The following is a 27,384-nucleotide window of genomic DNA, read 5'->3' on the forward strand; positions in this document are numbered from 1 at the left end:
CACTAGTTTATTTTTAATGGCTTAGGCACAAAAGCTGGAAATGGCATACATTTCTCCAGTCTACGAGGTGGTGGTGTGAGTTCATGGTTACAATGTGAAAGTATGTAGGTGCTCATTTAGATTTTACTGCTGTTCTGTAAATGGCACTGTATTTATTTTCACATATCTGAATACAATTTAAAGTAAGGGATATCTAATTGAATGAGGACCATTTAGATAGTGACTACATTATCTTTGATTTTTATGTTCTTATGATACTGTAATCTTTGTTCTGGTAACCTGTCTCCCCTCTGATTTCTTTTAGTCATTACAGGTATCAGAAAGAGAATGCTGTCCCCGCTAACATGTACTTATGCCATTGCAGCCTAGTTGCAGACATTAGTAGAAATACGACTGTGTAGTTTATTGGCAATACTATAGTGCCTGTAATTATTTTATTTTAGTTTTTTATTCATTTGTTAACCAGGTAAGCCCAATGGACACACATGAACCTTTTCATGGGTACCCATTGAATAGTCTGTGATTGTGACTTGCTAAGAGTCATAGATTAGAAAAATGGAGAGGGAAAGAATCTAAGCCAGTATATTTTTTTAATTAAAAAAGAAAACATCTTGCAGTCCTGTCTTGATCAGCTGACACTGTTGCACATAAACAGAGTCTAATTGTGGTTTATCTTCAGAGATTTTTCTAACTGAAGCCTCCAGGAAGTACCATTTGGTATCTAGATCATTCTAGCTGTTGACAATTCTCCTTTTTCTACAAAGTCAGCCCAATCCATTTTGGGAGCAAAACCAATACTGTAAGCATGTGAATGTTTCAGCCGAACCAGTGAAATTTCAAAAGATTGTATATGGCAGATGTATGGAAGTGCTTGTGGGCTGGTGGGTGAGGATATAAAGGAGGTTGTCTATTGTATAGGTAAGTATTAAAAGTAATAATCAAATCAATGAGCATAATAAATATAAATGATTATCCTAATCAGCCATATGATTTGGTGGCTAAAACTGTCAATAGTACTCTCTTCTAATGTTGTTAATTCTTAATATTTGTATACATTTGCATGATAGGTTTGTAAGATGTTTGTTCAAATGGGGAAAAAAACAAATTACTTCATAGTATATGAACCTAATTTAAATTATGATGCATTATTAAATGTGCATCTAGAGAATTGTTTATTTGAAATAACACGTAACCCTTTTATTAAACTGGGCACAGCATAGACCTGCTAGGCACAATTTTATAATGGGTCTGACCCAGAAGCAATATTGGAGTAGATGAGTATCTCAGAATGGCATATTTTGCATGTACAGTCAGGATGATCTCTATTAGTTCATTTGCAAAACATAGCTTTAACTGTGTGTTATATTTCCAACCACATTTTTAGCTATTGACTTGCTAAAAAAATTCTCTTAAAATTTTAAAGACACCTTTACAGAAAGTAACACTGTCAGCCTGAGATGCTTCTATTTTATTAAAAAATCATCTAACGTGAGGCAGATTGAGTAAGGATGATCACATTACTATCACAATAGTGTGAAAATGAGGCACTAAATAAGCCAATGTGCTGTTAAGATGTTTCATGACTATGAGAAGCACTAACTTGAGCCTCAAGTACCTAATATTAACTATGCTTCAGGCACTGGGGTAACAGCTGATATAGCGGGTCTATATTTAATCAGTGAATGCTTAAAAAAGTGAACACTGATTCATCTACCATATTTGAGTGAACGCTGAAAATCCCAAACACCTGGAACAGAGATTATTTTCTCAGGGGAAAAAAATCGCTGGGCCGGTTTCGGGAGTTTGTCATTTCCTCCACTGTGGTGCAATCTCGGAGTTGATATATTTAAGTAGGGGGTGTGTGTGGGGCACTGCCCCCCACATCTAGGGTGGAGGCAAAGCCCCCCACATTAAATACTGTTTTAAGTTTTTTTTTATTGGTGGAGCAGCGATTTTTTTCCCTGGGAAGATACTCATGGAAGAATATTAGAAGACTGAGGTGAAAATCAAGAATAGGGCATCTGCTAGACAGCATTTCCTGGAGTTCAGAGGGTTTCAGTTCAACACAGATTGTGTCTCCCTGTAGAGGGATTTGGACCTCTGGAATACACTTTTAGACTGAATAGTAGGGACAGTACTAGAATGCAGTTCATGGCAAAATGAAGCAAGTGATTTAGGCAAGTGGGAAAAGATAGAAAAGAAGAAATATTGTACTGCCTGTAACATCAGACAGATTCAGTAGACAATAACCCTCCTTTTACCAGTAAATGTGTGTAAGCATGAAAGACCGGGAGTTTACAGAGCAGAACCAAGGAAGAAATATGTTATTTCTCTAAGCACAATGTTTGGGACTCAGAATTATTAGCAAAAATATCCAATCATAGTTTGGCAAATTGTCTTAAATTTTAAGTTGTTGTCACCTCACAGTAAGATGTTGTACTGTTCGATTCTCAGCTAGAGCGTCTTCTGTGTGGAGACATGCGTGAATGGGTGTACCTTCGTTGAAGGTTATGTGTCAGGGCTAGCAAATCGGCATGTAAAAATCTACTGCCAATCATTAGCAGACCGGAGTTCCGCTGTGGCGACCCCTAACCGGGAAAAGCTGAAAGACACAACAACAACAGCAACAAGTAAGCATTATTTAGAGAGTATTTTATCCTGAATTGCCACAATTGGCACAATACCTGCACATTACTTTTATAGGACACGGGTATGCTATACATATACTGATGACCTTGAAGTGGCATGCTTAAGATTACTTTTAGAATTATAGCTACAAGTAGTACTGACATCCTCATTTTGATGCAATTATCACATCTTCTTTAGTTTTGTCAGATGCACAGGCTGCAGTTTTAAGGAAATGATTGCATTATGTTTGACTGCATTGGTGGAGTACTGCAATGACTGTTTCAGACCAAATTTATTTGCATAGGAACATCCTATGGTGCTGGTATTTCATAAATTATACGTTTAAGGTGGAGGTGGGATTACATCAAGGATCAGCTCTGAGCCCTTTCTTATTTGCAATGGTAATGGACAGGTTGACAGACGAGATCAGACAGGAGTCCCCGTAGACTATGATGTTTGCAGATGACATTGTGATCTGTAGTGAGAGTAGGGAACAGGTGGAGGAGACCCTGGAGAGGTGGAGATATGCTCTAGAGAGAAGAGAAATGAAGGACAGCAGGACTAAGACAGAATATATGTGTGTGAATGAGAGGGAGGATAGAGGAATGGTGAGGATGCAGGGAGTAGAGGTGATGAAGGTGGATGAGTTTAAATACTTGGGATCAACAGTTCAGAGTAATGGTGAGTGTGGAAGAGAGGTGAAGAAGAGAGTACAGGCAGGATGGAGTGGGTGGAGAAGAGTGTCAGGAATGATTTGTGACAGACGAATACCAGTAAGAGTGAAAGGGAAGGTCTACAAGAGGGTAGTGAGACCAGCTATGTTATATGGGTTGGAAACAGTGGCATTGACAAAAAGGCAGGAGTCAGAGCTTGATGTGGCAGAGTTGAAGATGTTAAGATTTGCACTGGGTGTGACGAGGATGGACAGGATTAGGAATAAGTATATTAGAGGGTTAGCCCAGGTTGGAAGGTTTGGAGACAAAGCCAGAGAGGCAAGATTACATTGGTTTGGACATGTGCTGAGGAGGGATGCAGAGTATATTGGGAAAAAGATGCTAAGGATGAAGCTGTCAGGTAACAGGAAAAGAGGGAGGCCTAAGATAAGGTGTTTGGATGTGGTGAGAGAGGACATGCAGGTGGTTGGTGTGACAGAGTAAGATGCAGAGAACAGGAAGAAATGGAAGCAGTTGATCTGCTGTGGTGACCCCTAACAGGAGCAGCCGAAAGAAGAAGATGAAGAGTTATTTGCCAATGTTTTTCATTAAATCTGAGAGTTTTGTAACTGTATAAATCAAAAAGAAAATAAATAATTCACTGAAAAGACATTGTTTGTTGTAAAAACAGTGACTCTCCACTAAAACTTAACTTTTTAGACAGGTAGTACTTAAGTTACCTACTTTCACATCTAACTCCTCTAGTGCACACTGCAGTGTTTAGGATAAACCATTCTTTTTCATTTTACCTTTAAACATCTATTACAAGACCACCACTTATTGGAGAGCTCACATTCTGCCTCTCATTAGTTATCTTGGGATTAAAGCTTCTGTTTTTCCTGGTGAGAGGAGTGTAGTTACATTATTTCCCAGAGATTGCCTATCACCAGAAATCTTAATAACTGCTTTATAGGTGACAGCTTGGAATCTGTGCTTATATTCTGATCCTGTTGAGAGCAGGAGCAGAGTGCATTGATTTCTGACTCTTTCTGGTTGGAGACTGAGTGTCTGTGCTTAATGAACTTAATTGGTCTGATTGCTATTTGAGGCATCTACCAGAAAAAGGCTACAAGCCTGCAGACTCTTGCATCATTTGGGACAAAACTGTGGTTCACCAAACAGGCCGTGGCCTGCTTCTCTTCTTGGGATCGGTGCTAACATTTTGCTTTTGGTGAGAGAAGAAGCAAAGGAGTATTGTATCCCAACTGAGTGAAGCTGTGCTGAGACCAGCATTAGTAGTAGCCAGGCAGTAGCCATTCATGTGACTCCCCTCTTTTCATCATTCTTGACAAGCTAATTCTTTATTTTTCAGTAAGTACTGCTTGATATCTGTGTAAATACTTCATCCTTAAATGTTCAGGGTTTATGTATTAGTTTCCACTCAAGTGTTTGACAGTGCTCTGTACAGACTCATACACCTTGAGTGACATTTTTCCTGTAAAAGGAATATATAAGGAAACTGCTGTAGTACTTAGTAATAATGACCATCCCTCCTGGCATGTCTAAAGGTCAGTTCCCTGTGCTTTCTCCTATTAACCTGGTCAACTTGGGCATTCTGAGGCAGTGTAGCAACTGCCTCAGGTACATAGATAACCCTCTCCTCTTACCTCCCAACACTCAGACTTGTGAAAGATGCACTTATATATCCAAACTGGAAACCATGCACTCTCAAGCCAAGACTGGAATAACTGGTCAAGAGGAGAAGGTCAACACCTGCACCAAACCACATGCAACACATAGCCCTCCGGAATACCTATCATCACAGCTCTCACATAAAAACACAAACCACACACCCACCTTCATGGAGGCTCTCAATAGAAATCTACCCAAACAGCAGAGATCTCCCAAACAGAAGAGACCTCCAAGGCAGAAACACACTTGACCACCACAACACAGCACAAACCACAAGACATATAGCTCACCTTCACAGTGTGCCCCTCAACCTAAGGCCCTAAGACAAAACAGCTTGCCCAATACACTAATCATAGGTGACTCAATAGTGAAGCACACTGATATCCCACTCACTAGGTTGAATAAGGAGAAGGTAACAGTCAGCTGTTTATCAGGTGCCAGAATCCAACACATAACACACACACTCAGGTCACGGCACAACAAGTACAAGTATGACTCTGTAACTGTCCATGTGGATGTGAATGACCTGAGATGCACCCTCCTGGACTACATGAAAAGAGATATTGAGGAGCTCTTGGATTATGTGGCACACGCAGGTATGACCCTAGCCCTGAGCAACATCCTACTGTTGCCCAGAATGATACCGCAGTACAAGCAAAAAATGATTGACTTCAACAATTGGCTATGTTTCTGGTGTCATTCTAAGAGGATCCAGTATCTGTCTGCTTGGGATGACATGCTTGACAGTCCTCGATCCTTTGCCAGAGATGGCCTGCAACTGTCAACCCTGGATTTCTGGATACTGGCTAAGGCTCTTTCCACCCCTATAGTGCCTTTTTAGGTGATGTTCCAAAGACCAAATTACCATGGTAACAGCTATAAATAAATGCAATCTGAGGGTCATGCTGCTCAATGCTAGAAGTCTAAATCTCAAGATGCACTTGCTCGAAGCACTCCTCAAAATGGTGAAAATTGACATTTGTGCTGTAACGGAGACCCGGTTTAAAGCCGCAGAAAGCACCCCTACTCTACCAGGCTATAACTCATTCCACACCTTTTGGCCCCAGAACATGGACCAAAGCTCCAAAGGCGATGGTGTCTCCTTATTGATAAATGATATGCACACCTCCAGACTAGTAGCCCAGCATAGTGCATCTGAGATACTTCAGATACAACTAACATTGGGTAAGAAGGCAATTCAGGTCGTAGCCTGCTATAGGTCCCCAACCATGACCCAAGTCTCTCACTCCATGTACCTAAGCACCCTGGAAACTATTAGGGTCCAACCCAACACTCTCATACTAGGTGACTTCAACTACCCGTCCATCAGCTGGGATAACTACTCATGCACCAATACACTGGCCCAATGCTTCCTGGAATTCATCACTTCCAATGCCCTGGATCAGCTCATTCTTACCCCCACTAGAGGAAGCAACATCCTTAACCTGGTTATTACTAACATGGCCAACCATTGCTCTACACCAATAGTCAATTCCTCCCTGGTTAGATCTGACCACAAACTAATCACCATAGAACTCCACATCTCACCCACACCCACCATAAAGGTAACTACCATGAATAACTTCTCCAAAGCTGACTTTGGGCATGTAAAAATAGAGGTGGCTAACTTCACAGCACCCATGTCAATAGAAAATAGATGCATGACTGCAGAATCATATACCAGTGCACTGTACGAACACGTACATAAATGCATGGAACTAGCCATATCCAAAAGAACCAAGACGCTCTCCTCCAAAAAAAGGAACCCAATCTGGTGGTCCCCTGCCATTAATAAACTCTACAACAGAAGGAATAAGCTGACAATATGAAGAAATAAACCAACGACAGCCAAGTGTCTTTGCTAAATATCCAAAAAATAACTAAGCAAAAAGTAACTAAGCAAAGGCTCCAGCTTCTTTCAAAGGCAGACTGCTTTAATGGCACACATACAAGCGCTTTCACCATATGCTTCTTCAGGTGTATGATTACCTTAGTTAACACACCCATTGTATATCAGATGACATTTCACTTAATTCTTAAAAGCATATTACATTCCATGTGTTCCTATCCTGGTAATTCACAAACTAATATAAATACATCTATAAATGTGTTTATATAAAAACATTGAATATATGGGTTAAACTACATTAAAATAGACACTAAAAACATAAAAACAAATAATAAGTTATAAAAAGGATACATTATCTACAGAGAGGTCTATTCTTTAAGACTGGTCTCAATGGAATCACATCATTGAGACCATGTCCTACATTAGCCCTGAGCCTCACTATCCATTCTACTTCCATCTTCTCTGTTTTATTTCTAATATCCCCCTTTCTCTTATTAACATCAGTTATCCCTAATACTCTAAATTTAAAATTATGTTGCATATTGGTTTCTTTTACATGCTTTGCCAAAGCATTAAAATTACTACCCTTTCTAATGCGATATGTGTGCTCTCTTATTCTATCTTTTAAAGGCGTATCGGTTTTTCATACATAGAATTTATTACATACCTGGCAGTTAGCTAGGTAGACTACATGCTTTGTATTACAATTAGCATTAACCCTTAGGTAGAAGACTTTACCCATGTCTGGATGTTTATATTCTATTTCTGTTGTTATATAGCTACACCAAGTACATTATTTACATGATGTAGTTCCTACTATTTCCTGTGGAGCTTTTATTACTTTATTGGTACATAGTCTTCTTTTCAGGGATAGATTATTTTTAAATGTAAATTGTGGTAAATGACTCAAAATATTTTTAATTTGTTCATCTGTAGTTAAATATTCCAATACTTGTTTATAATATTCGTGTATTCCTTGATATTCCTAGAATAACTGAAACATAGTCTTAGACCTTTAGCCCCATAATTCTTAATACTATTCCTCACATCTACTGAATGTTCTAAAGGTTCTGAGAAGTATGGCCTGGCTCTATTGTCTCTCAGTTTTTCTATCTGGTTTACACTCCTATTAATAACGTATTCATTGTTGCCTCTTTCCATTAATTCATTCCTAGTAACATTGACCTGATGCTCAAAATCTTCCTTCTGAACATTTAATCTGGAAGCTCTGTAAAACTGATTTTGTGCAACATTCTTAAAGATAAAATTAGGATGCATACTATCCTTACTTAGCAACTTATTGACATAACATTCTTTTCTGTACATCTTAGTACATATTTTATTATCATCTTCTTTAAGAACTGTAATGTCTAAAAGGTTCACTTCCTGCTGGGAACAAACTTCAGTAAATTTAAGGAAATGTGTAGATGTATTAAGGTATGATATAAATTCTTTTAGTTGTTCTACAGTACCTTTCCATAAGAGAAAAAGATCATCCACAAATCTGCGGAAGAATAAAATTTGATCTTTATAAACACCTCTTTTCTTGCAGAAAAAGGTGAAGTCTCAAGACTGGAAAAACTCCCTTATTAGCCTCAACAAAAAGTTGAGATCCCTCATCAAAACCTCTAAAGCAGCTATGAAGGCAGAATTGCGGCAGACACTAAAAACAACCACAAAGCCTTCTATAGTTATATCAGAAATCTCCACAGCAATACCAATATTTGCTCTGAGTTACTGAACAATGGTACCTCCTGTAATGAGTCAACAGATATTGCCAACATACTGGCCGACAGATTCAGTGCCAACTTTACTCCTCTCTCCCCCCTAAAGGACCAATCACAATACCAGAGGAATGCCAGGCACCCAGCATTACTGCAGCACAGGTTAAAGCTGCATTGTCCAAGGCCAACAATACAGCTTCCATGGGACCCAACAATATCCCTGGATGTGTTCTACATGAACTACAAAGTGAACTGGCACTACATCTGTGTGCCCTGTTCAATCATAGCCTCACCTCAGGCTTTGTCCCTACAGGGTGAACTGCTACAGTCATCCCTCTCCATAAAGGGAAAGCAACTACAGACCCTGGGAATTATTGCCTCATTAGCCTGACAAGTCTGATATGTAAGACAATGGAGCGCATCATCATGGACCTAATTATCAAGGATATAGGAAATCTCCAAACTGTAGATCCCATGCAGTTTGGTTTTGTGAAAGGTAGATCATGTCTGCTCAGCCCGGTTGATTTCTTTGAGTCAGTCACCAAAGCTGTGGATAATGGCAAGGCAGTTCATACAGCCTACCTCGATCTGGCCAAGGCCTTTGATACCATTCCCCACTCAGGAATTATTGATAAACTCACCAAACTAGGCATCAACCCCTATATCACTAGATGGGTTGCAAACTGGCTCACAGACAGAACCCACAGTGTGAAAGTAGCTGACTCCAAGTCAGACTGCTGACCAGTCATGAGTGGAGTCCCACAGGGATCGGTCATGGATCCTCTTCTGTTTGGTATCAACTTTTCAGAAGTCAAGTCCAACACGAAGGGACGCTGGCTGACTAAATTTGCAGACAATTGCAAGTTGTGAGCCATTATTATCTCCCCAAGTGATGTTGACATTCATGATCCTACAGAAAGGCCTCACTGAGACCAATGACGAGTGTCAGAACCATGGTCTTAAGCTCAATACCAAAATATGTGTCATCATCCCCTTTGGGAAAAACCCAGTTCCCATGAACTACCACATTGATGGTAGTTCACTGAATACAGAAGGCTTTATAAGAGATCTGGGAACACAGGTTAAAAGCAACATCTCTTTTGACCCCCACACTGCCACTGTGGTCAGAAAGCCCTTCTATGTGGCACATCTCATTACTAAGGGTTTTGCATCCAGGAAGAAAGAGGTCATTGTCTCCCTCTACTCTTCCCTCATTAGGCCAGTCATCAAGTTCAATGTCCCATTTGGCATGTACCTCAATAGACACCTGCAACAAATGGAGAGGCTGCAAAAGTACCTCACAAAGAGGATCCTAGGCCTTAAACACTTGTCCTATATGGACAGACTCAAAAAACTCCAACTATTCCCTGTCTCATATTGCCTACTTAGAGGCAATCTCTGCTTGACTTATAAAGCCATATCTGACCCAGCTCTGTTAGAAATGTTACATCTAAAGAAATCCCAATCCCTCTGCACCACACACTCCAGAGACCTCAACCTCATTACCACAATCAACAGAATGCACTGGAGGGACAGGTTCATAACCCAAGACTGCCCATGTTATGGAATAGACTTCCCATACATGCCAAACAGAGAACCTAACTAGCCCTCTTCAAGAGAAATCTTGATGAATGGATGTGAAATAGAAAATCCACCCCAGGGATCACTCCAGTGGCTCTACTTGACAGAGCCACTGGAAACTAAGGTTGTGAGACACAATGCCAGGGTAATCCTATGGGCGAGGCTTGTAAAGGCTCCAGGGCCATTAGCCTAGTACACACCTATGAACCTATAAGTACGATTTCAAATATACTGAAATTATATTAATGATAAATATATTTTTATACTTATTTTATTTGATGTTTTTAGATGATATTTTTATTCTGTAGACTGGTGCATAGATTTAATCGTCACCATTTAATTATTTTTTAAAATTTACTTATAATTATCCCCCCGATTTGATTAATTACTTGGATATTTTTATTTATAAGGACATAGAAAAGCAGTAATATGGGTACAACATCTTTAGGAAGTCAACATTTTAAAATTCATATTTACATTTCCCCAGCTGCCACACCCTTTAGACAGAAATGGAGTTTAGTAAAGGGACGACTGTTGTACTTGATCAGGTTAATATCCAAGGAATGTAAATTTTAAGTAGAGGTTAATAAGTTAAAAAATATGCTACAAGAAAGAGGCTACCCACTATCTTTATTTAACAAAGTGAATGAAGAAGTTTTAGTTTAATGCTACAACAGATTCCAACCCATTTGAAAAATAGGATTGGATACCATTAGAGCAACTCATGGTAAGTGTGTGCTTAGTGATAGAGCTATGATTTTGGAATATAATGAAAGTAAAGCAGTTAAGGAGGTTATCACATAGACATGGATGGTATTCTAGAGTTTTGATAATTTAAACAATATGCTTAGTAGCCACCCGGAGGTGTAAACCTTGGATCTAGATGATTGTCACTTAGTATTATTTGGTCTTTTGTTTACAAAATGAGGGAGCAGCATGAAAAAAAAGTCTGAGACAACAATATTATATAAAAGCAGTAATCAAACTGATATGACACAAAAATGTCATATGTGTAGTTAATGTAAGTTTATTAATAATACCATTGGGATAACATCTTGAGTACTGTATGCTCTTTTATAAAATGTAGCTGTAGCTATTAGGAGTCTAAAGGAGTTCATTGTACTGCTTGCTGTACCACCTGTGATGGATTTTATATATACAAAAATAGGAAGAAGTCCACATTATGACATTTATTAATACATTTATAATATAAGCAAGGATGAAACAAAAAGAATGCTTACTTGGCACCTACTTTTATGCACAAACTTTAAAAAAGTTTACATTTCTAGTGCTGGAGAAAATAGTTAAGCATGAAAGGGAGCAACTTGAATATAAAACTTGAATATTGTGAGCTTGTTTGGTGACTGACACTACAAGCAACTAAACCACCAGGTTTATATGAAAATGTTAATATTACTAGTGTGTTTTTAAATTAGGTTCTGCCTACTTAGGAAAGGCTAAATTTGGTTACATAATCTTGCGTGTGTTTATTATTTTTGATTTTTTAAATTTGGAATATTTTGTATATTTTTTTGGATAATTTGGATTTTATTATGTCATCACATGATTCAATTGCATTATTTAAATAAGGGGGTTAGGTTGTGCAAGTGAATGTTCTGATGAAGTCTGAACAAAAGTTGGATGAAAGTGCTCAACAATCCACTGGTTCTTTTAGAATAGTTGCTTCTATATTTCTGTGTAGTTGCTGCTATATTTCCTTACAGTTTGTCCTTTTTAGTTAAATATTTTAAAGCCAAAGTTGGCTAACATGTGCAGTCAAAGCTGTTTCATGTAATTTTTTCTTTTTAATGACCAGTTGTACTTTTCTACGGCAACATGATACTGCTGTTTGTGATTCAATAAGACTGCAACTAATGCTAATTTTTTATATTGCATCAAGGAATTATTTTAATAGATGTTATTTATCAAAGTCTTCCTTTTTTTCTGAAATTTAGTTATTTGACTCAAAATGTCAAACACTGTACTTTTTTTTTTTCAAAACAGGTTTATTGTTTTAACATATAAGAGAAATATCATAACAATTTTATACAAGTAATTAAAAATAGGTATTATTATAATATTCAACAAAACAACTAAAGTATTTACAAAGACATCCACTACAATCAGATCAATTAATTAAACTAAAATACCATGCTATTGAAATTAAAATTTTTACAAATTTTGTAAATTATCCCATACAATAAAATAAGATGTTTTTCTATTTGTTCTAGTCCTAATTGTGTTTATTTCCATATGGCACACTATATTCATAACATTTTTAAATTTATTGAACGAAGGAGGTGTATCTGAAATCCAATTTCTAGTTATTATTTTCCTAGCCACTGCTAGAATAGACCATAACAAGAGAAGCTTAACCTTTTTAACACTTTGAGGTACAGGTGTGTTGAATAATATAAGAGATTTAGAAATAATGAAATTATCTGTAAAAAGAGCCTGCAAAAATTCATTAATTGACTTCCAGTATTCTTTCAATTTTATACAGTCATAAAACATATGAGCCCAGTCAGCATTAATTTCTACATTACATCTCTTACATAGATTATCTTTATTATTTATTTTATTCATCATCAAAGGTGTATAAAAAGATCTATGTAAAAATTTCCATGTATAAAGTCTCCAGACAATGGAAGAAGTAGTTCTATAAGCAGATTCCAATATATATTGTTTATCTTGTTGATTTGGTGGGTCCCCATTAATAGAAGTGAAATAATTCCAGTATGAATCTACACTGTAAAAAGTCTCTTGTCTGATAACTTTATGTATGTATGAAAGTTTACCTTTATCAGAAACTTTATGTTGTAAATTTAATATCAAGTAATCAATCAGTGTTGGAATAGATTCTTTAACAGTTATAGACATTAAATCTATTTTATTAATGAGATGTTGTCTAAAGGTCTGAACCTCTAACCAGCAAGTTTCTCTTAGATCAAATTCTTGTTTTAAGAAATCTAGATTTTTAACTTTATTATCAGATATCAACTGATACCAGTACTTTAGATCATTATCTATAGCTAAATGAGTTCCTTCAGAAGTAGATGACAAAAGCATACCCTGAGTATACATTATAGGAAATACAATAAAATTCCATTCCCTATACTTAGGGTGCATGAATATAAAGTTACGATAACTAATGATAATATTTAATGGGTAACAAACCATATGTTTAGGTGTAATAGGTGAAGTACAAAATTCCTTTAGTAACCATAACATGGAGTTATTTACAATCATATTTTTATGTGTTAAGGAGATTTTCATGAAGTGTATACTAATTAGCTCCCAATAATCTTTCCATTTTGTGACATATGACTGATCTATTAATAAAGTAATAACTTTTACAATAGAAGAGATAGTATATAAATTAAAGTCTGGAAAAGAAATACCCCTTGAGACCAGCTATTAGTATGTTTCTTTAATGCAATCCTAGGTCTATTAGGTGCCCATAAGAAATTTAACATTAGTGTGTTCAGTTTCTTGATAATTATTTTGTAGGTGGAAGTATTATTGATTGTATTAAGTATAAAATCTTGGGGAATATTATCATTTTAATAATTGTAAGTCTCTCCTCCATAGTAAAAACATATTATTCCAGGTATTAAAAAGATTTTGTATATTAAGAAAACAGGTATTATAATTATTATATATAATAGATTTAATATCTTTAGATAGTATTATACCTAAATAAGTTATCTGACCTGAATTGGGTACATATTTAGTAAAATCACTAATGAGAATATTTTTGTGTATATATAGGTAGTATTTTAGTTTTTCTTCATTGAATATTAAACCAGAAATACTTTTAAAATTCATCATGTTATCAAATAGAGACTGTATAGAAGAATTAGATCCTGCTGATGTAATTAGAACATCATCTGCAAAAAGTTGAATTTTGGATGTTGTATTTTCATCTATTTCAAAACCCTCTATGTCAGTACTGTTTCTGATCAAATTAGCCCAAGGCTCCATTACTAAAGTGAATAATAGTGGAGAAAGTGGACATCCTTGTTTTGTACCTTTAAGAATGGGTATTTTTGTGAAACATATGTTCCTACCTTAATATAAGCCAACGTTCCTTTGTATAAATGTTCAATTAGATTTACAAATGCATCCGAGAAGTTTGTGCACTTCATTAAGGTAAACAGATAGTCCCAACTTACTGAATCAAATGCTGAACTTATATCAAGACTAATAAGTGTTAAATCTTTCTTTTTCCTATTTGCAAAATCTATTAATGTTAAAGTTCTTCTTATATTATCAAAAGTATTTCTATTTACAATGTAGCCTGTCTGATCTATATCTATAATGCCGGGAATGATTGTCTTCAATCTATCAGCAAAGATATTCATAAACATTTTATAATCAACATTAAGTAATGAGATGGGCCGATATGAAGAACATCTAGTTGGATCTTTATTAGGTTTTAAAATTGGCGAAATAAATGTATATTGCCAAGATGGGGGGGTTATTAACTCAGTTTGGGCCAAAATAAAAACCTTATGTATTAATGAATATGTATTTTTAGAAAGGATTTTATATATCTCTGGTATAATACCATCATTACCCGGTGCTTTGTTTGATTTAAGCTTATTTATTTGTGTAATAACTTCTGTATATGAAATACTCTTGTCCAATAGTTTAATCTGTTGTTTATTAAGCTTTTTATTCATATTTGTGGTTATAAACTCCTTTATTTTATCTTTAGGTTCCATGTTAATATTATTAGATATGTAAGCCACAAAACTATGGGCTAGGCTTGTAAATGCCCTCGGGCAGATAGCCTAGTATGAACCTATGAACCTATGAACCTATTATGGTTAATTTTGTGAAAGTGATTTCTAAATTCATCTAGTATTTCTGGTATACTAGAAACATTCTTCTTTTTCCTTAGAGAAAAGATTTCCTTGATATGGTTTTGTTTATTCAACCTTTTTGTTTTATTTTTAAGTCTATGTAAGTATTTGGGGCTTATTGAATAAGACAAAAACTTGTATTTCTCTAAAGTTATTTTAACTTTATGAGTTAAAATTTCTTTGTATTTCTCATTTAGTTTGTTTATTTCTTCAATAACTTTCTTGTCCATAATATTTTCTTTATTATTATGTTTATAAGAGTCTAATTTACTTTGAATATCTAACAATTCCTTATCCCAAGATTTCCTTTTATTATTATACCATCTGATACATTGTCCATATAGATATGATTTTAAGGCATCCCAAACATAAACAATGGAGACTTCAGGAGTGTTATTTATGTCTAAAAATGTTTTACTTCTGAAAGTATATATTCTTTATAGTCTTTTAGTTGAGTTAAGTATGCTGGTATCCTTTTGATCTGAACATTATGAGTATTTTTATCATGAATTCAAAAACAATTGAATTATGATCAGATATAGGACATGAAATGATTTTGGAATTAATTAAATCTGTTACCATCTGGTTAGAAATAAAGACCCTATCTATTTTTGAATAAGTTTTGTATCTGTTAGAAAAAAAGGTGTATGGTAATGATTTTGAATCTATCTGATTATTAATATCATTCAAATGATAAGAATTAGCAAAATCCTTTAAATGTTTTGCATTAGATGTAATTCTTCTCTTTCCTATAGTGGTAGTATCACTTTCATGTAGTATACAATTAAAGTCACCAGCTAAAATAATATCTCCTATAGAGAATGATATGATCTTATCAAGATGATGTTTCACTGTATTAATACCAATTCCAGGTATCCAATATACATTAATTAAAGTGTAAGTCTTCCCATTAATTTGTATTGTAACCATACAAAACATTCTTTTGTCATCCTGATAAGACTTAATGGTTTTAGGAATGGGCATACTTTTATTCCATAAAATAGCCACTCCTCTTTTTTCTGAGTGTGCTCTGAACTAACCAATACTGTATATTTGTTTGTGGCTAGTTTATCAATATCTTTTTCAAGAGATGGGTTTCTTGTAGGAAGACTAAGTTGGCCTTATGTAAATTAATGTATCTTATTAGGCTTGCCCTTTTACATGGATTATTCAATCCATTAATGTTTAAAGAAATTCCTTTTAAAGATGTCATTTGGCATTTTTAAAACTTAAGAATCTTATGATCAAAATAACAAATAACAAGATAAGTAATGTTACATCTCCTCCTTTAGGTGTACCTTTAAATATAGCTGTATTTATTGAATCTCTTATGGGATTTCGTATAGGATTCAATTTTGTTTGTAGTGACAATGAATGTACAAAATATATTGTGGATGTCAAAACTATATACAAATAACAATGAACAAGTGAAAATAATGTAAGGATTAAACCTTGCATCCAGCCTGGAGTTATAAACTCCAACTTAGAGTAGTATTTACCACTCAAGTTAACCCCCTACCCTAAGCAGCAGTACGTCAGCTACCACCTTATCAATTTAATACTAGTTATATTTAACTGAAGTTAACAGTTTTCAATTCAATTATCTAGCAAGACAAGACTACACATTTGGTAAAACAGCATCATATAAACTAAAATAAACCTTTTTTTTTTTTTTTTTTTTTTTTTTTAAAAACTGTTCATACTACTATATACATCCATGTAATATAAAACACTTGTATTCAAATAGCATTCAAATAATCTTGATGTTAGAAATCAAGAGGAGAGAAAAATAAGTTCTAACATTCATTTAAATCAAAAACTTTGGCTAATATGATTCAGACATTACATATATTAGGATGCATCTATTTTCTGTCATGTAAATACAGTTAACAGCTTCCAAAAAAACCTTGAGTTGCTTGTATATGAGCATTTACTCAAACTCATTATTGCCAATAGAATAAAATATTGTATTCATAGAAATTGTTATAAATCATACTTCATAGTTAAGCAGATTCTCAGAAACATTTATATACATATCTACATACACACACATACACACACACACACACACACATATATATATATATATATATATATATATATATATATATATATATATATATATATATATACATACATACACATACACATATACATATACATATATATATATATATATATATATATATATATATACATATATATATATATATATATATATACACATGCATACACACACACACACACACACACACACACACACACACACACACACACACACACACACACACACACACACACACACACACACACACATATATATATATATATATATATATATATATATATATATATATATGATCTCACTGAGTTGTATCTTTACTGAGCACCATCTTGCATTGTTCAATAAATCTGTCTGCTTTATACAAAATAATGCACAGCAAACACATTTTAGTAACCAGATTTTACAAACATGCTATACTACTGCTTTAAAATATATCACATGACAATTTCTTCCAGTATAGAGTTATAAAATTATTTATGCTTGTCAATCAGATGAATTAAATGAGTTATAGTAATGTATATGTTTGGGACATAGGTTTTTAACACATATTATTAATCTGCTATTCCTGTATCTGTGATGTGTCAGTGTGATATCTAGGTCAAAGGTGAGACCAGCTGCTTTCAGCTTCTCTGAGAATTCTGAGAGTTGAAGCTTTTGAAGTAGCTCATGGACACTGTGCATGAGACAGCCCACATCCCAGATTGTCTCTCTTAACATTTTGGTGGGAAACTTATTAAAAACTAGTGACAAGCATTCATTTAGCAGTGTAAATGCATCTAAACATGACAAAACCTTCACAATGCATTCTACAGGTTATTACAGACTCTATGTAAGTGAAATCAAGCCCAAAATTATTAATAAGTAACAAAACTCAACATTTTTGTCCCAACTCAACTCCTATGCAAATCTTATTATTTACTGTGTCTATATGATCAAAAGTATTTCTATATATTAATAAAGAAAAGAAAAGAGAGTAGAAAGTAAAAGGGTGTAAGGCAGAAATAAAAAAATGTAAGAGAAAGCTATAAGAAGTATATACAATAGAATATTACTTACTGTTTATATTAATAGAGTTAAAAATAAAACATATTATTTACTATTATTTAGTTCTAATTATTATTAGTTAAAGCATGACAGATTATTTACAAACAAGCATAAGCAGTGTAATCAAGAAAGTATAATTAGGTAGTGTCATTCCTGTATCTGTGATGTGTCAGTGTGATATCTAGGTCAAAGGTGAGACTAGCTGCTTTCAGCTTCTCTGTGAGAATTCTGAGAGTTGAAGCTTTTGAAGTAGCTCATGGACACTGTGCATGAGACAGCCCACATCCCAGATTGTCTCTCTTAACATTTTGGCGGAAACTTATTAAAAACTAGTGACAAACATTCATTTAGCAGTGTAAATGCATCTAAACATGACAAAACCTTCACAATGCATTCTACAGGTTATTACAGACTCTATGTAAGTGAAATCAAGCCCAAAATTATTAATAAGTAACAAAACTCAACATTTTTGTCCCAACTCAACACCTATGCAAATCTTATTATTTACTGTGTCTATATGATCAAAAGCATTTCTATATATTAATAAAGAAAAGAAAAGAGAGTAGAAAGTAAAAGGGTGTAAGGCAGAAATAAAAAAAAATGTAAGAGAAAGCTATAAGAAGTATATACAATAGAATGTTACTTACTGTTTATATTAATAGAATTAAAAATAAAACATATTATTTACTATTATTTAGTTCTAATTATTATTAGTTAAAGCATGACAGATTATTTACAAACAAGCATAAGCAGTGTAATCAAGAAAGTATAATTAGGAATTGCATTTGAAGAACATATAAACTTTTAAAGGAAAAAAAAAATGTATCAAATTACTGACCTTATTTTTCCTCTTCAGAAAGAGAAACAAGTTAAATCACAGCTTGCCATTAAATCTCCAGATATTTTGACTAGTTATGAAACAAAACATTTCTTTGCACACAGAGAATAACTTTGATTAAATCTTTTTCAAAATATTTGTTGCTTCTTGGAAATGCAGGAACTATATTTAAAAAGATTAATAATAAAATAAAATGATGAGAGAGAAAAAAAACATAGTACAAATCATTTGTTTTTTAGTCTCTTCTTCTTCTCTGAAGTCTTCCACGAAGTTTCAGTTGCCAGTCTCTTTAACGAAGGACTAGCCCATTCCATTTCTTCTATTTTTTCCAAAATCTTATTTTTTTGATAAACAGTAAAGCAGAGTCTAAGTCATCGAAAATTTTAGGACCATCAGGAAGGAAGATTTTAAGCTTGGCAGGAAACAGAAGGTATGTTTTAAACTGTGCTTTTTAAAGCTCCCTTATTAGTGGCAGAAAAACTTTTCTTTTAGCTAATACCATGGAAGAATAGTCATTGTCAAAACACACAGTTGTTTCATTAATCTTAACAGGAGCTTTAGCCCAAGCAGATTTAAGAACCATCTCTTTATCAAAAGATGATAGAAATCTAACTATAACTGATCTAGGATAGTTTTTGTTAGAGTTAGTATTAGCTATAGATCTATGTGCTAGATACCAAAAGAGAATGCTTCTGGTAAATCTAAAGTTTTAGGGAGCCATGTTGTTAAAAAAGAAGTAATATTGTTACCTTCAATATTTTCTGGCAGTCCAAAAATCCTAAAGTTATTGCGCCTAGATCTATTTTCCAGGTCATCCAGCTTTGTTTGTAAATGTGTATTTTGTTTCAGCAGAAACTCAATGTTGATTTCCTCTTCTTGTATTCTATTTTCCATGTCATTCACAGCTTCTTCTATGCCTGTCATCTGGATCTTCTGTTGTTGCAGGTCCATATATAACAAGTCTATTTGTTTTGTAGTTTTTTCTATGAAAGTGTCTATTTTAGTATCCATTTTATCCATCTTAACAGTAAGTTGCTGGACTATAATTATCAGAGACTGAAGTTCTTTCTTGATGCTGGAGTCTTGAGAATTTGTCTTACTGGAACTCATTTCAGACTGATAAACTGACAGGAAAATTTCCAAAGTAATTTCTGACAGGAATATTATTAAGATTTCCTTTCTTTTTTAGATATAGTTCAAGAACTATATAAAACAAACATATTTAGAAAGAAAATTACTTCAAAAATTAATTTTTTAAGTAATTAATTCCTGTCAATGTAATGAAATTGGTGGAGCTGAAGAAATCTGCTGCTGTCCTGTGTTCATCCTTGGCCACGCCCCAAACACTGTACTTTCTGACTGCTTGATTTGAACCACAAATGTTCAGTATAATAATCAGTCAGAAGACATTCTTCTGTTGACTAAGAGTATGTACTTGTAAGACTAGCAGTATATTAAGAATGACAGCAAGCATTTTTACAATAAACTGTAATGTAGATATGTAAATCAAAGTAAGATAATATAGCAATAACCCACATCTGGGTGTGGGTAATGCTGCATTTACCCGCGACTGGTGTGATTTGGTCATGAGGGCAAAGCCTGAGTGACCAAACAAAGACAACTGTAGGTAAATCCAGCATTTCCCACACCCAGACATGGGTTATTGATATTATACAAAGACATTATTTAAGAAAAAAATACTTTTCTTAAATAATGTTTTTGTATAAGAGTGACATGCTGTCCTTCTGCCACTGGACATTTCCTTGAGCCTTATCTGATGTAATGCGCATGCATTTGGGACTTGCATTCCCATGCATACTCTGTACATCAGTGCTCGGGAAAGTAAGCAATGGATAAAAGATCTCCGTTGCTTCGTTTTTCTTTTGTATTTTTTTTTTTTTTTTTTAATTTAGGGCTGTTTAGGGGTAGGAGAGAGACAGCATGGATGAAAAAGAAGGGACATCAGGTATGTGTGTTTAGTTTTAAATAATGTACCTGATATCACTTGTATGTCATCGATGCTGCCTCTCTGGTACATCCAGAGTCTGGACTACAGATTTTATTTTTATTTTTTAAGAAGTAAAAATAAAATTTAAAGATTATACCAATGGAAAAAAGTCTGGGTGACCAGACCTTTTTTACATTGGTATATTCTCGGATTTACAATAGGCACACTGGTTGGGCTGACCAATCAACGTGCACGTTTTGGAATGTTAATGGCCAGTCATTGTATGATAACATTTAACTACCAGCAGTAAATGTGGATATTTAGCCTCTCCACTAAGAACCCGCTATCTATTTTTTCAAAACACTCATGGATTCTAAATATTTAATTGGAATTTAGCTCACTCAGTACAATAGGACAGCACAAGCATATACCCCCAATCATAGAACATTAAGTGTAATTATTTTTACAGAGTATAATCTCTATTATCCACTAACAAATCTCCTGAAAAATTGATATAAACAGTAACCCTACCCAAAGATTATTACAACTCTATACCATCCAAATTTGGAAGCTATATAACACATGGAAACAGTAGATAGCTAGAAAAAATAGTTTAGTTTACCCACTCTGATCTAATATCACTGCATGTCTTGTTAAATATATCAAATAAATATTTGTAATGCTTAACTAAATAATATTTACGTAGAGGAATATCACTAACACATACTGGTATGCATTAACTTAAAGTTTCAAACACACATTTTGAGCAACTACACATGAATCTCCAAGCCCTTGTCAAGTCTAGACAAAAGAGTCTTAAAGTGCTAATGTACTCCAGTTGAATTAACAGTGTTTGTTACAAGTCGTGGGCACATCTCCTTTATTAGAAATTGTTACTGTAATTTCAGCAGTGAAGCAGTATATGCTTATATGCTGTAAGAAAATCGGCAATTACTTGGTTTTGAATAATGGTCCTGCATGGACGACATACTGATTGCAGGTAACTCTTCACTCAACAAGGTTGCAATTGCCAAAAATGTAATGAGCATCACCAAGCTGCACACTTTAAGTTTCGATGTAATGGCAATATTAGTTCCCCTATAAGTATAAAAACATAATTGTCTCTATGGTGCACTTCTATCGCTGAGCAAATGATTGCTATAAACCAAAACTATCAGAGAACTTGCACAAGCAAGAAACATGTGGTACAAAATATAAAAGTTACATTGTTTCATTCAGCAATTTAACTTGTCTATTATTCTTCCTATTTACTACTCCAGCAGAAGCTAATATGAGAATCTTTAGGACTTCGATGACTTCCAATTTAGTTTATAACCTAGGTTTGGTTATAAGGGCTTTATACAACAAAAATATCACTCTTTCTTCCTCCTGTTTGAATGTCTTTCCCTATAGCTTTAGTCTTTATACATGTATCTAAACTCATGCTTTAGGTACAGCTCTGGCCCAATGTGATCCTTTTCTTCCTTCTATCCTGTTGAGCACAATGACCATGTAATAGCACACAAAGCACATCATTTTTCATCTTCACAGTAATGCAAGACATGACTGCTCATAGTTCATGCCTCCTCACTACCGCGTGGGGTTTAAAATGAGTGTATCGCAAGAAAGCTCTGGAAAGTACAGCAGAAACACAAATGAGCACTGCAATTCCTAGATAGTTATCCCAAATATATAACCAGGATGCTGATTTGTGCTATGTCCTAGAAATAAGAAAATAGCAAGCAAATGTCATATTGTACAAGAAAACTCATTTTCAAATTGCAATTTTTTATCTTGCTAATGAAAAGAAAATAAGTACATTACTTTGGCTGGAATTATGTTTTTCCTGGAAAGTCTTCTTATTTCTCTACATGATATTGCACTGTGGATGGCTGAAATGTACAGTACTAACTTGGGAGTAACTTTTTTCTGTACAGTCTTATTGGGGCACAACTCCACATTGAACATCAAGTCTCGTCTTTGAATATCCAATTAATCTGTTTCTTTTGAGAGACAGGACCTCACTAGATCATTTGCTCCACCTGGGAGGTGAAAGTCAGGTGCATGAGTGGTACCATCATCCACTAGAAGGGTATATTTTTGTACCCCTTTTATGCTCCCTAATCCTAACCCTAGTGGCTTATATGTTACACAGTCAGCTGTAACCAGAAGGTACATATAAGCTACACCATATGTTATATCTCCTGATTGAGCAATGTACTACTGTACAAAGTATGCATGATAGGCTCCTTGTAATGGATGATGCATCTGCATTCGTGTATCCATCAGGTCAGTTGAGTGGTCTAAGGTGCCACACTCAGGGCTTAACCCTTCATTCAGTTACAGTGCTCTGGTCTCCAGATTGAGGCATGGGCTCAAATTTCACTTCTAAAGTCTGGCAATTACTGCAATGCATTAAGTCTGTAAGATATTAATGAGCTGCTCCCTGCTTTATTTCATTTTTTTCTTTATATATCTTTCTATCTATCTATCTGTCTATCTATCTATCTATCTATCTATCTATCTATTTATCTATCTATCTATCTATCTCATTTTTGTCGGGTGGATTAGTGCCAGTTTCAGGGCAGAACCAAGGTGGTATTCATACTACTAGGGAAATTTGCCCAGGACATTGGGGAACTTCACCTACTCAATGTTGTTGTGAGTGGGACCCATTTTGCATGAGCACTTCCTGTTTCTGGTGTGGAGGCAGCCTGTAGAAACGGGGAAGCAGATGGAGAGAGAAGGAGATAATGGAGTGGTAAGAAAAATGGAGGCGAGAGCCAATACTAAGACCAGAGAATGTGTGCAGGATGCTGAGGAAATGATTCAAAGAAATCTGATGGAGATGAGTCAGCAAGTGATGGATATGCAATTACAACCCACCAGTTGGGAGGGGTGTGGGATGATTTATGCAGACTGAGCCAGAAAATGAAGGAGACATTTCCTTGGGGGACACTATGGAAAAAATATAAAAGGAGGATGCTTTGAAAATCATGAAGAATAGTGGTGAGATGGAAAAGAAAACATATGCAGAGAAATAAAAGAAAGTAAAAGGAAAGCAGCAGAAAAGAAAAAAAAGTAGAACAAAATGAAAATGGAAGTGCATGGTAAGGATTCAAAGTAAAGAATACAAATAAATGGACAGGTATGAAGTGGGACAATTTAATATCTCCTTTGAGTGTAAAAGCACAAGAAGAAAGATCATGTATTCTTATTAGCAAAGATACATGTTGTGACATTATATCCGAGACTGCATTTTTTAATGAAAAATATTATTGATGAATATGAATAAGTAAGACTGTAACCCATGGAATCTTTATGTGATAAAAGCATTTATCAGGAAACAGAAAAGAAAATTCATGTACAATTTTGAACATGTGGAAGGAGAGATTTTGAAAGGACATTTGAGAACTTTATGTAAAGAAGTATTGGACATTGCAAGCATTTATGATAAAATGAGTTTATGGACTTGTAGATGGGAGTATTATATTGTGTTAGAAATAGAAAAAGAAAAATATACATATACCAAGAACGATAAATGTGGAGGGGAATAGGGGTGTCATACGACACTGAAGAAAACTCAAAACTGTTTTTGTGGAAAAGAAGGACATTTGATAAGTAACTGTGATAAAAGAAAATGTTATTTTCATGGAGAAATTGGACAATGCAAAATGTGAATTGAAGTGTTATATATGTAATAAAACTGGACAATTATGGATGGATAGTAAAATGAAGGTAAGAGTAAGGAAAAGGAAGAGAAGGAGAAGAACATGAACAAAGAGAAAAAAATCAGAAGTAGTGGAAATAGAAGAAAAATAGATGAAACAAAATAATAAAGAGGACATAGAAGAAGGGTCTGAAATATGTGACAAAGAAGAAGAAAACATTGGGAGACAGTAAAAGAAAAAATTGGTAAAAGGATAAAAGAAAATGTAAATAGACAATTACATAAGAGGAAAGGAAATGGATGAAAAAGAATATATACAGCTAATGGTTAGGGGTTGGTATAATGGTTACAGTCTGACTCACAGACACAAGGTACAATGTCTGATTTTTACCTTTGGGAGGGAAATTGGTTGCAGCTAGCCTAGTAATTATAAATGAACTTATGAAACTATGACTCTAAGGGGAAGGTAAAATGAAATTTTAGAGGGTTTTATGAAAATGTGAATAGTATTAAGAATATAGTAAGAAGAATAGGGTTTTGGAATGATGTAATATGTATACTGTGCATGTAATTATATTGGAAGATACTATTTTTAACAAATGAAGAAGGATTATAAACAGAGAAACTCTGGGAAGGAAAGATAATCTGGAATTTGGGAAATGAGTGATGTTTTGGAATAGGCATATTCTGTAGAATTACAGTAAACATAACCATTTTAGATTTAAAACAGAAAGAACAAGTATGTGGAATTATAACATTATATACTTATATTAATTGTAAAAAAGGGGAAATCTTATTTCATCAGATTTTAAATTATGTAGTGATAAATATGAATATCGTAACACGATACTATAATTGTGATTTAAGAGGCAAGCATTAAAGAAAGTAAATGATATAAGAAAAATGCTAGAACTTATGAGATGTGGTAAGTTAAAACATTTGGACAAAAATCATGGACTTGCAAAAGAGGTATGTATAGAACTAAAATAGATTATTTTATCACAATAGAAGGCTTAGTTATAGGAGAATGGGAAGCAGTTGAAACAGGATTTCTAAGCATCTTACAATTTGTATAGAATTAAAGAAAAACAAAGAAAACATAAAAATAGGCAAAGGAATAAAACAGATAAACGAGAAAGTATGGAATGAACAAGGAAAAAGATTAGTAATGCAGATATGGAAAGATCATATTGCTATGAGAATGTTTTATAAAAATTGGTTTAAATGGTGGATGATATTTAAGGACAATATAATTTTTTTTTACAGTGGCAATATGATGTGAGAAAAGTCAAGAACAACTATAAATGAACATATAAAATGCATCGGAAAATTTAGACTATAATGATAGAAAGGGCTTTGATAAAGAAAAAGAAGTATATGAAATAAATCAAGAAAAAATACAAGATTTGTTATATAGGCAAATATATTTTTACAAAGAAAACAAGAAGACGTATCAAGTTACTTAAGCAGATTAGTAAAGGAAGATGGTAGTGTAATGAAAGAAATAAAAAATGTAAACGGAGAAATAAAAACAACTCAGGAAAACATTATGAATAATGTAGATATACAAGAAATATTTAAGGAAAAAAGATAGTGAAAAAAGCATGGAAAGTAAAAATAAAAAAAAAATAAGGAGTTGGAAAAGGAGATTTCTTTTATGATCTAGATAAAGTACCAGGACAAATAAATATAGATTCAGCTGCAGGACTAGGTGGAATGAGGTATGAAACATGTAAAAACTCTAATAGATTGGCAAAAAAAATATTTTTAAACATTTTGAATGAATGGTTAAATGGAAGTTTTGTGTATAAAGAGTTATGTAGTGGGATACTTAAATTCATATGGAAGTAAGAAAATAGAAGAGAAGACAATTAAAAAAAAAACTGGAGACCAGTAGGATTCCATTATAATGATTATAAAATCTTTATGAAGATAATACAAAAGAGATTTGAAACTAAAATGGAAAACATTATAGAAGATGGTATATACAGTACAAAAGAGAAGGGTTGACAAAGAATTATTAATGATAGAGAAATTGTATATAATATTATGAATAGAAAAGAAGACTGAGAATCATGATAGGAGACCTTAATAAGGTATTTCATACAATTGGACATGAAATCCTATAGGCAATAATGACAGAATGTAATATAGCTGAGAAAGTTAAGAAATTATGTATGCTAGCATATAGGAAAAATACTTGTAAATGGCTGATTAAGCCAAGAAGTTCATATGAAAAGTAGTGTAAGACAGAGATGCCCAATGAGTTGTATACTCTTTGCATTAGTTATGAATGTGATAATATGTGAAATAAATTACAAAATGAAGGCAGTGGGGTATATAACACCTGAAGGTATAAGAATTCCAGTTCTCTTAACATATTCAGATGACAATATAATAATTGCAAAAACAAAATTTAGATAAAATAAGTAATAATTTGCACAAACGAGTGTCTAGAAATGATAGCGATGGCTTTAAATAAAATGAACATTAAAGGTTTAGGTGATGTAGTAAAGATAGGGAATATATATTTTACAATGAAAGAAATATACAATACAATTTGAGAATAAAGATGTAAGCAGAATTCAGTGTGGAAGAAAACAGAAAAAGTAAAATAAACCCATCTTTTCTGGGGAACATATAAATTATAATTCAGAAAAAAGGCTTATTTGATAAATTCAGTACTGATGGACAACATAGCATACTTACCAAGTATATTTATGGTGCCAACAGTGTTTGAAAAGGAATTATTGCAAATAATTGTTTTAATTTATATGGGGTTCAAGATTAAACCCAGTAAAAATAGGTGTTTTGTATATAAGTA

The 27,384-nt window shown here is 34.0% G+C and overlaps 1 protein-coding gene across 1 annotated transcript in view; it reads left to right on the plus strand.

Moving 5' to 3' along the window:
- Positions 1 to 27,384, plus strand: part of LOC122799780 (protocadherin gamma-A4-like) — a 639,989-nt gene that overhangs the window by 361,115 nt on the left and 251,490 nt on the right. The window lies entirely within an intron of this gene.

The sequence above is a fragment of the Protopterus annectens genome, chromosome 4.part0, assembly GCF_019279795.1.
Source record: "Protopterus annectens isolate FY-2018-M chromosome 4.part0, PAN1.0, whole genome shotgun sequence".
Lineage (NCBI taxonomy): Eukaryota > Metazoa > Chordata > Ceratodontiformes > Protopteridae > Protopterus > Protopterus annectens.